General features: G+C 33.2%; 1 long non-coding RNA gene across 5 annotated transcripts in view; it reads right to left on the bottom strand.

Annotated features, from left to right (window-relative positions):
* LOC115496799 (uncharacterized) overlaps window positions 1–12,492 on the bottom strand; it is a 249,852-nt gene that overhangs the window by 223,774 nt on the left and 13,586 nt on the right. The window lies entirely within an intron of this gene.

The following is a 12,492-nucleotide window of genomic DNA, read 5'->3' on the forward strand; positions in this document are numbered from 1 at the left end:
TTAAACAGCATTGATCATATTCACAAATCTCTCATGACTTTTCCATATATCTGCTTAAAGAAGGTGTGAAATGAGCCTGTTCCTTCCTGGTATTTTTTCCACAACCACTAAACTATTCAACAGTTTTATAGTCACAAAGATGTTCAAAACATTTTCTTTTTTTTGGTGTGTGTGCAGGAAAGACACTGGGGGAAAGGCACCACTTGTTTGGTGGGTTTTTTTAATAGCTGAACCTAGGGTGATTTAGTATGGTACCACGTATATTAAATGTTTTCCAAGCAGAGGAATACACAGGCAGTATACCAGCCATGTTTCAAAGATAAGTCAGCCAAAAAAACTATTATTGCATCATGTCTCCCAATCCAAGACAATTGTTGACATGCAGAAATGCTGAAATAAGCTCAATACTTCTGGGCATTCTCAGAAGACCCTTGAAGTCAGTAGCTGCTATTGAAACTGAAAACAGATTTTAAACTGCTGCCTCATAATCCCAATGACTACATCCTGCAGACACATGTAGAAATCTAGAAACAAGAACAGTCATGAGAGTTTAAATATACTAAGGTCTTTTAAAAAAGTGGGATAGCCTGAGACCTATCAGTGCTCCAGTAAAACAGGCTGAGAAATTCAGTCACACCTCTCAAAGGAGCTGCACTGCCTCCATTACATACTTACAAAGTCTCACATTTCTAAGAAATAAAATTTCTTCATAAGGTTTGATCTCCCCTGCATAATGCAGATCACCTAACCTCATTGTACAGGATTTCCAGTAGGAGACTCTTTTTTATTGTTTAAAAAACTCATCTGATAGGACAAAAGTTCATTATACCTTATTCACTTCCTCTAATGCATTGACAAGGCTTTTATTTATCTCACATTTTAGACTCCTGAATAAATTATGGGAAGAAACCAGTTTAACAATACAAATACCTATTCTCCTCAAAACAGTGAGATTGAAGTGCATTAAACATCTTCCCCCTTCAACACTTAAAAAAAAGGAAAAGTGAGCTGGTCTAAAGACAAAAATCATGTAGATTCACCTCCACACTGCAGATCTTCACATCATTCACCAGCAGTCTGCTACAAAACTTCCAATTCAATAGATGAATAAAGCCTTCAAGATCCTCCGTTAAATTCAGAACCCTCCAAATTAGAGATTACAAGTGTATGAAATGACAGTTTCAGTGGCTTGAGATACTGAGCTAAGCAACATCAGCTCATTTACACTATTTACACTCTACTTAAATATCTGTAATAGTAAAAGTTAAAAAAAAAAAAAGAAAATCCATTAATCTCTCAAGGATGTAACATTAACCAATGCAGGCTTTTTATTTGATGAGTAAGGAAAAGAGCAAGTACAGGAGTACTTTGTTTCAAAGTAGAAAAATCTTGTTTAGAAGTCTTTAATCAATGCTTTTATATACAAATTTGGTGTGAATTTAATTTGAGAGTACTGGAATAAAAAAATAAGACTTTGATGACACCAAGCAACAAAACTTTAAAAAAATTTACCAGAACTACAGGAGGCCTTCAATTACCTCTTGTACTAGCACATGACACACACACAGAATTTATTTTAGGAGAAATAGGAAATGGGATCTAAAGGTAAATTGCTTTATATTAGACACAAGTGTTGTATATCTTTGTATGAAGATTGATAATTTTATCTTACTTTGTACATTGCCCCTTTTATTTCTTATCTTCTGTCATTAATTTTAGTTGGAAATATTTTTAACCTGAGTGCTGGGAGAAGCAACTATTGATTTAAAGTAGTTTAGCATATCTACCCATACACTGTACTAAAAGAATTTTTCTGACAGTCTTTTAATTGTAGCAGAAATCTGGGGGATGGATGGGGAAGGCTGTGAAGGAAACAGATGAAACAATTTTCAAAAAACATTTTAGGAGAACTAAGAATCTTTTAGGAAAAGGAATGACTTTGTGACTTGTAACATAATCCCTTCAGCACAATAAAGCACCAATATTTTTTGCATAAGAAATTGAAATGGGACTACTTCAAATGCTACTTTATCTTTTCTGCAGAAACATAAATAATGGATTGCTGTTCTTAATTTAGTTTAAGTCTTCTAAGCATGGCCAGAAAAAAGATATCCAGATATTACCACTGGCCTTAAAATTTGATCCAATTTTTTAGTAGTAATTTCTATTCCCATGACACCTAACGAAGTTTAACAATTCATAGTAGCAAGCAACCTACAGATGCTTCTTGTCATGAGAATATTAAAACCAGAAGAAAAGATCATGGAATTTATTCATTAAGAAAATAGGTTGGCAATGAATTGAAGTGATTCAAAACTGCTTTTGGAGCTTTGATTTAAACACAAAGAACACATGGCAATTATGCATCTATTCAAATAACTTTCTCTTCTGTATCCATTCAGAATAACAACGCTGGAGACAGAGAACTAAAACACTTCACTTGTGTCCTTAACCTGGGTAACAAAATCATCACATTTTCATTGGTGAAGGGTTGGTAAAAAAGGACTACTCAAGGTGGAAGGTAACAGCATATCACAACCCAGACACATCCAGTAAACTACATATCTATAACCATATTTACACAATTAAAAAAAAAAGTATAAAAATATAAAGTATTGTAGATTTTAAAAATAATGAAGGAAAAAAGAAATTTGGAAAGACTTTGTGGCTTAAGCAATCATTGCAAAGTCCTCTTTTCTGGGTCCTTAATTCACTGAAAAACCCTGAAAGTTAGCAGAAGTTTAGATTAACTTTGCATCTTTTCTCCCCTGGAATTTAGAAATTCCAAGATATTAGTATTGTAGAATTTCTGTTAAATATAATCTGTATATTTTAAGATTTTACTTCTCCCAGCCACCTTGTGAACACTGATACCCTAATTGTTCACATTACAGAAAAAACAGCAATTTTCGGGTGTGTCCTGATCAGTAGACTTCTTTTCCAAATGAAACAAATATTAAATTAAAAGCCCTAGACCTCAACTTTCAGTTAATCCCTTTAATTTATAAAATCTTGGTGATTTTTTGAATAGACTTTGAGTGTATTCTGATAATTTTTCCAAAATTTAGGCTAATGTAACTCTGCAAATACAAATATAACCAAAGTGACTAGCAAGTTTTGAAAACCTTAACTCTGCAATTTCATCAAACTTACCAAAGTTTTTTTATGTTTTCAACTGCATCTATGTTTAAATTATCTTACTCTTTGACAATTTGCCTTAATACATTCTTAAGCATACATAAAACTTGTGCAAGAATGTTCAAACAAGAAATTTATAGTTCTGTGTATTAAGAGTTTTGTAGCAGTCAGGAACCATTTAAAAGTGATTTTAAAGGTATGTTTTAAAGTGACTGTGATATCCTTAACATCATATTTTCTTGTTTTATTGTAAGTAGTGACAAATGAGCTCAATCCAGCCCTGCTGCCTCTCTGCACTGCTTGGAGAGCACCAGGAGCACAACACAGTCAGATCTCAGGAGTCTGTTAAATACCCAGGCTTGAATAACAAGGCAGAGCCCTATTCCACCACTCCTACTAATGAGGTAAATTCTTTTGTGTATTGATTTTAATTAGTTCACTTGTGGAAAAAAAGTCCAACATAGCATGATTAAGGGCAGCAATATAGCCCTGGGTAAGGACCAGACCTACTTTAAAGTCTAACATAATACACAAATTGTCAGTATCATAAAATCTAATTTTACATACATATATGAATGCATCTTTTACAGGGGATTTTTTTGTTTGTTTTAATTTCAACGGTCTGGTTGAAAGTTTAAAACCTGAATGCATTACACTGAATCCTGATGAAAAAAAAAAAAAAATGTTAAATATGAACATAGGACAGACCACTGAAATAACTAAATGGAGACCGGAACATGGTGACAAATTCATAAAGGTATTTATAACTGAGTTTATATGATTGCCTGTGGCTGGGGGGAATGCAATGATACGTACAATAGGAATTATAAGCAGTCATATAAAATTAGACCATTTCACTGATGCACTTAAATGAATGCCTAATATTGCCATTCTTCTGATTGATAGCCATTACATATATATAAATATATATTATCCAAGCTGCATTTAATAGGGTATAACAGCTCTGTCCACATAAATTACTGAAAGAACATGTCACCAGACATTACTTCTGTATATTAGTGATTAAGCATTTCCATAGTACATATCACCCAAAATAAATTTACACTTATTCAGTAACAGTTATTTTGTTTGATAAATAATAAGTACTTTTTTATGACTAAAGTAATTCTGACGTTTTAGCTCTCAAATGAATTAGTTCTTCATTCTGCACTACAAGGATCTCATCGTTCAATCTTGTAGGTGCACTTCAAAAGCTTTAAGAATCCTCCATTTGATTTCTGGGAAGTATTTTCTCGTTAACGTCTAACATATGTACCCTGTAGGCATGATTCACACAAGTCTCTGGAATTCTAAGGAAATGATGATCAGTCACAGAAATGTGTAAAGAATCAAGAACTCTGGCAATTTTCACTTCAAATGTTGTCAGCAAGGGACTATTGTAAAAGTACTTTTCTCACCATATCACTGAAAAATGCTGTGTACTGAGCAGGTATGAGAAAAGTTACACTTTTAATGAACTGCACCACCTGAAGGTTTATTTCCTCGAAGTTGGTAACTGAATCTGTTACAGTCAGAGAAATGCTAATTATAGGTAAGAGATGCTCAGTATGGCCTGAATAAAGTTTATACCTTGTAGGGTAGGGAAGGGGACAGCCAACCAGCCAAAGACAAAAAATGTTTTGGTCCTCATTAATCACAGAAACCACGCTCCAACCAATACTCTAAATGGCAACAATATCTTTTTGCTTAATACCATCCTTGGAAAGGCCAGCTCACACATCTAATAATGCATATATTTAAGGAATTGATTGGTTACTTTTCAAAAATGGAAAACTATTTCCTGAATTACTAAAGAGCTGGCAAAAATTAAAACTAATGAGCTCATTTCAATAAAAATTTATGAGACTGGTTTCATGCTGACAAAGTGGGTCCTGCAGGCAGTACCCCTTCACCTCCTTGCCAGAAAAAGAAAACCCTTCGATTTCAAAATATTTTAAAATCTTTTAATGAGGTATTAAAATATAGCTACAAATCTACAAGTAATTTGAAAGGATTGTGTACAACTCTGAGATCACCAATAAGTCTTTTGCGGTACAAAATAACTTTCTGAACAAAGCAAAAATAATATTTGCTAGCAGTAATTACTAGAGATGGAGAATTCTCTTTAGGATCTATCAACTATATGCAAAATGAGTGAATATTAACCAAACCCTCTCAAACAGTTCTTATTAAGTTATCATGTAAGTACATTTTAAGATGCAAAAATACAGCACTAAAACCCAAAGAATCCAACTCACAGGGTCCAGAGGAAGAATACTTGCCCTTTTTGACTGTGACTGGAAAAAGTCTTAAAATATAGAACAGCAGAAGTCTGAGTCTGATAAAGGAGTATCATATTCACTAATATTATGTACTGTTACATGTGAAATATTTGACTTATAAACACATATTATAATCAAGTATTTCTCTAAATAAGAATGTAAGAAACTAAATAATGCAATAAACCAAACAAAAAAACCCACTAAATATGCACTAAATATGTGCTCCTGGATGTGTTCACCAGTACAAATCCAATTATTGATCCTAATTCTTTTACAAAAAGTACAAGTAACATTGTACAAGAATTACTATAGATATGAATATAAAAGTAAAACATGTTAAAATTTAGAAAACTGATGAATATCAAATGCCCTTTAAAACCTGGACTGCAAATCTCAGAAGGACATGGAAAAATACCTGCTATTTTAAAAGGTACCAAAAAATAAAAATCAGAACTATAATGTAAAACTGGAGTAGGGTAGATATAATTTAAATTAATGATCTTATTAAAATGTGTGTATATATGTGTATATATATATACACACATGCATATATATATTAAAATGTATATATTAAAATATAATAATTGATGTATTAAAATTGTGCTTGCTGTAAAAATTTCGAGTTTTAGGGAACTTCACATTACAATCATGCTACAAATAAAATCAGAAGTTACTCTCAAACTAACTTAAGAATGTTATGATCTTCATCACTTGCCCTTCATTCTTTTTTTTTTTCCTAGGTTTGATTTCTTTTAAATACAGAAACAAGCTTTGAAAGCTCAGGATATTACAAATTGATTAATAGAACCCATTATTGCTTATATTTTCACAGTAGGAAATGCTGTAAAAACCAGCAAACTAAAAATGTAATTCTATTATAATATAATTCTATTATAACATAATAAAATATTTAATAATAAAAATAATATAATAATTGACTGAGAAATAAGATGGAATTGAGATTTTTTTTTCCTCTCTGAAACCTGGTTATAAGTTAAACTTCTTCTTCTGTGAAATAAAATAGGTATTTAAACATATTTAAGCACAATATATTTTGAAACATGTAATCACATGCACAAGAGAACAAGTAGAGAAATATTGTCATGCTAATTAAAATAAAATTTGATATACACCACTACCAAATCCATTTTTTGAGTCAAGTGGGACTTTGAGCATTACACTGTTTTTCTTCTTTGTACTGTTGTTGACACTCCCAGAACCATCTTCAAAGCACCGTACTCTTTTGTGTGGTGTAAAACCAGTATGCTTCCAATTTTGCCATCAATCATCTTTAATAGCATATGCTATTAATGTAATTTTGTTATTGAAGATTCCTAAATCTATTCAGTGGTTTGCACAAGACAATTACGTTTTTTGTTATATGCATGCAGGCAATCAGATAGCGTCTTTTTAAATTAGAGCAATTAAACATGGTCATTATAAATGGTAGATTATTAAAAAAAAATTCATGAAGTGTCAATATGACATTCTTTCATTTAAAATCAAATGATAAGAGAATGGAGAGATGCATTTTAATTATTTAATTTTAAAAGTGTGCTAGAAAAATCTTCTTTATGAAAGCTTTCTGATGTTGGAAAATGTTTTCCATTGCTGTTACAGAGCCATGGATAGTTTTTCCTAACATCATGAAAAACATTCTCCAAGACAGAGAAACCCTCTATACATTATCTAGAAAAATACTTAGGAGATATGGTCACTTTCCCACTTTCACAAAAATGAAAAAAACAAAAAAAATTCTGCATTAGTTCTAATTCTGTGTAGTCAACATTGAAGAAATGTCTGCATCCTTGTATACCAACAAAAATTCAACACATTACACCTATTTTTGCCACAAGAAGTCAAACAGATACAATATTTTGACAAACCACTTCTTTTTCTTTACTTCTTGCTGTAACAGGTTACTTCTGTCCACCTTTGCAGTATCAAACCCACGTGTCCAGTGAGGCAGATGTGTAATGCACACACAGCCCTACTCGTACCAAAATCTATCTGCACTCAAAGCTGACAGGTGGCTGTGCATTGGGGGGTAGCATGCCCAGCTTTCAGTCTTACTCTGACTGTAGCTGCTGGATGTCAGAAAAATCTCCTGAGTGTCCCTGCATCCATGGCATTCCTGGCAGAAATATGAGGAACCTGAAGAGGCACACCCGAATAATTTCCATGTTTGATAAATTCGAAATACGAACATGAAATATGAACCATGAAGTTTGATAGCTTTTTACACCTTGATGATAAAGAATTACAGTAAAAAATCTACAGATTTTGACATTGTATAAATATCCTCCCATGGTTCCAAAGACCTATTAAAATTGCTTAAATGTGCTCCAGAATGTCATGCATAGTAATTCACCCTCCCAGTCCAAAACACAGAGCTGCATGTTATAGACACTGCGGTAGATTTTAGGGGAACTTTTTCTCTTACTGTTGTTTCTTAGAGCCTTCTAGAATAAGCTCAGTAGAGTGAAAAGGAGCTGGTTTTCAATGAAAGACTGAACCCAGAACAGGTTAATTGCACATAAAAGCAGACTCTAAAAAGGGTTTTTTCAAAGAATCCCTTTTTATGAATGTATACCTCAAACACAGACATGCTGGAGATCATACAGACATAGCTGTATAAAATACCCTAATACCACCTCTTTTACAGGACTCAGTATGATTTACTGCCTCATCTTTCTGTGCCATTTCTTTGAGACAACTTCTTGTGAGAAGCAAAGTAAATTAGTATAGCTTTGACAACAGTTTTAAGAAACCCCAAACCAATAATAAATATTTTGTAAAGAACAAAAAAAAAAGCATGTGAAATGTTAGATTTGCATCCTCTTGTGAAAGAGTTAAGCATGTCTTTTAACTCAGATCAGCATAATTATTTTGGATTGTTTTTTAGTAAAGCAGGTAAGGAGCGGAAGAGGAGTTCAGTGAAAGGAATGAGAACAAAATTTACTCTGGGAAAATGGTGAACTTCAAAACTGCTTTCAGCTGCTAAAATGAGAGCACTGGAAGATTCACAACCATGTGGAGTACACAAAGTAGTTTTAGCTGGCATGAATTGTATAGATAAGCAACAGTATAAAAAAACAAATCCATGTGGGATATCAAAAAGGGGGAGAAAAAAAATCCCATTCCATCCAAGCACCTCTGTGCACTATGGAGTCATTAATTCTTTAGATGTAGTTGTGAATATATTCTGGTACATTTTGGTAAGTAATGTTTAATCCATTTTATAGATGGATGATGTCAACTATACCCGACCTTATTAGCAGCAAGCCTAATTCAGACTTGCATCTACCTGTCACCATAGATCTCCAGTCCTATTTTCAGAACAAAATTTATCAGAGAAAAATATTCAGTACAATTAGCTTTTTCTGCATTGTTTAATTTGAGATATCAAGGAAGTGAAACAAAAAAAGGAATCTATCACCTATATTAATGGATGTTTCAGATCAATTTAACCTGAACTAATATATTTTCTTAATGACAAATCAATGTCAAAAATAATGAAAGAACTTAAGATTCTGTGTGCTTTCCTAAAGTCTTTGCTGTTAAACAGGGTTGTACAGCCTGCCAGTCTTGCATTATTTATTAGCTGTGAATATTATTAGACCATGTTGTGGTTTACAGTACTGAAAAGATAGAAGCCAATTATTTCTTCTGCATTCCTTCAAGAGTTACACAGTTGAAAAGTAAAAAAGAGTCTTTATATCAACTAAATAAAATTAAGAACTTCAAAATTTAGAAATAAACTGCAAATGAATATACTACAGGTTTAATTTTCTGTTATTGGTTCAATTTTATATGAATGTCTACAATTTCTCCATATGATTTTTCCCCTGAGATCAGGATCAGATGCTGAGGTCAAGAATCCATCCAAATTCACATTTATTGTAGCTTATTTTACAGCCATTTTAGAACAAAGGAAACTTTAAATTAATAAAAACTTTATAACAAATATTACAGTAGAATCTATGGGCAAGAACTCACATACATTTAGCACTGTGCAAACAAGCAAAGAGAAGTTCCCCTTCTGATGACAAAAATTTTAGGTTTCAGGGTGACAAGTGGGTCCTGTGGATATCAAAAGGACAGGATGATCCTTAATATCTATCTCAAAATAACATTTTCAGAATCTGTTCCATTGCTTTATTTAGTGCACCAAGAACAGAAACATTTACTTGTTCCCCAGTGCAGCTGGCTGATGTGAGCCTTCCCTAATGTCTGTATCTCCCATTTAGTTCCCAACTGAGAATTGTACATTCAATTGTTCCTCAATATCATAAGAGAGGAAAAAGCTTCAAGCCATCCTTTTTTTCCTGCTGTTAAGAAGAGAGTCAAACAACTTCTCAACTAATATCTGGATATATTTGTGAGAAAAACAAAGTATAAAAAGAGAAACAAGGAAAGAATTTATTGGCATCAATTTGCATTGAAGCTGAACTCGCAACTCCCAAATAAAAATCTGGAATCACAATTCTATGAGAAACCAGTGGTAGAACTGAAAAACTAAAAGGATGCTTCATAGGAAAAACAAATAACTTATGTTAAACACAACAATTATTGGTATGTGAGTACTGAATAGGTACTATTGTGTGGTCCACTATAAAGATAGAACTTTTTCTGAATAAATGAGATTATGAGTAGAGCATGGACAACTATTTAGAGGAATTTCCAAAACTTTCAATTGTGTTTATGCTTAGAAAAAAGCCTGTGCAAAGCCTGGATCCCTAAGACAGAACATACATTTGCAGAATTTTGTTTAATACCAAAACAAATGCCAAAAAGACTTTGCAATCCCGAAGTCTTTTTACACGCTCAGTAGAGATGAAAACACCACTTTTTTTGTGGGGGCTGGAGAAAGAACAGCAGAGATCAGTTTGTCCATCCATGAGGGGCTGTGCTAGGGTTACCCTGCTAATTTACCTTGTGACCTGAGCTAGATCTTTGAACCCATTCCTTCAGAGGTGAAGAACCACGCTATTAAGCTTGATTCATTTAAAAGTGCCCAACCAACATAACAAATGATTTTAATAAGATCTACAGCTCTATTGGGAAAACTGTACAAGGAAGGCCCAAGTGCTTCTTTAATGTTTAAAACTTGATTAAATATTTACAGTAGCATAAGACTGAAAAAAATCAAAAAGCTCCTCCTTGTCTTGACTGTACCAAATCATGTTTATGGTAGCTCATGAAGAGCAAAAATTTTTGGCATTATTAGAAACAAATATAGAAGCAAAATTCAAATAGAAAAAAATTTGTAATCTCTATCATGTGTATTCATGAATACAAATTTATAAAATTTATATTTTATAATATAGATAATATTTTATCTATTTATAAAAAAAACAGGAGTAAATATATTTATGCTTGCTAAAACCACTATTTTAAATTTAAATACTGAGACTTTTGAAAGATAATATATATATTTTTCTCTTATATATCTTCTGGATTATGAAGGCTTATTTTGGATTTCTACTTATCAACCAGGAATTTTCAATTTTGTTTTGGATTTTCACATTTCTTTTATTGTCCTTCAGGGTAATGAAGGCAAACCCCTAATAAAATAAACTTGCTTTTCTCAGCTGCCCTTTTATGGATCATGCAGCACATCCATAGCTTTCAAATTACTTCAGGTGCTAAAGGAACATTCAGGTGCTCACTCCTTAATTAGCACAACTTTTGGAAGGAAGTTTTTGCATAGAAAATCCACAGGCCTGTGAACAGATTTTTGGCTCTAGATGAGTTCCTATAATAAACAATTACAAGTTCCAGTCAAGAGCTGAGTTTGAATGAGTTCAATATGTTGGAAGGAGTCTAGAATCTCACTATGGAAGATAGTGGGGAAAGAGATAGATACCAAGTTATTTGAGCTAAGTCATGCCATAATCCACTGTAAGTCTCTGCAAATGAGACATCTATTCAAACACCTTAACAAGTTTTAGTTACCTAGCAAAACTGCTGAAATTACAAAAGCCTTAAAAACCCAATTCTCACAGGAGTGGATTAGTGTTCTGAAATAAATACCATGGTCAGCTCTTTGCAAATGAAGTCACAGAACATACAATGAAAGAATCTGGAGTGAAATCATTGTCATTATAAAAAACCATTTGATTCTGTTTCTGACAAAAGAATCTATATCCTTGGGCAATTAGGTCTTAAAAATGGTTGCCTATAGGTGTTTATAAGAGGCTAATTGTTACTTGAAGCCATTTGGAAACCTGCACATTCACAAGTAGTTACACAGCTGGATAAGCCCAAAAGCCTGTCTTACTATTGACCCACTAAAGCAAGGATACAAGAAAACCTGGGAAAACAGAAATCCCACACCATCCAAGGTGCTCCCTGAGGATAAGGCAGAAAAACTGATGTTTTCTTTCATCCTCCAAATCAAGCTCTTGGAAAACAATGAAGGACTTCCTGTAGTCAACCAAAAGTACATGGAAGCCAATAGGCTTCCATAAACACAAATCAGCCAGTCAGACTAGTTATTCCAGCCAGTGGTGCCTATTAATAAGGATATGAGGCAAAAAAATATAATTTATTTCTCAATTGCATTTTTTACAAAGCCAGAAGCAAGAATTTTGATGGACTAACAAGACCAAACCACTTATACTATGAAATCAAGCCTCCTAATTTAAGGCAAGCTGTCATTTTGTGCAGGTTGCTAACTTGTGACTCAAGCTTCACAGATGTACTGTTTGGGAAAAATGCATCTTTGATGAAAAACAGATGCTCTTTCGAAAATGTGAGTTCTCAAGGATTAAATAAATACTTTATATTTTACTATGCAAAAGATTCCGACATCTCCTCTAAAGAAATAATTACGCTTTTTTTGGTTTAGCTTTAGAATTTGGGTATGAGTCGGAATTCCTATAAAGAATCACATCTCACCTTTTATTCACCCATTCATATAAACACCAGGAGCATATAGAGGGTAGTGCAAAGCAGGCCAACTGCTTTTGATGGCTTGCACCCCTGTGCTGCAGTTCCCAGCTTTATGCAGGGTTACAAACTGCCATCTGTAGCATGTATGTCAATAGCTGCACGACATCCATGCACA

Source organism: Taeniopygia guttata, chromosome 11, assembly GCF_048771995.1.
Source record: "Taeniopygia guttata chromosome 11, bTaeGut7.mat, whole genome shotgun sequence".
NCBI classification, from domain to species: domain Eukaryota; kingdom Metazoa; phylum Chordata; class Aves; order Passeriformes; family Estrildidae; genus Taeniopygia; species Taeniopygia guttata.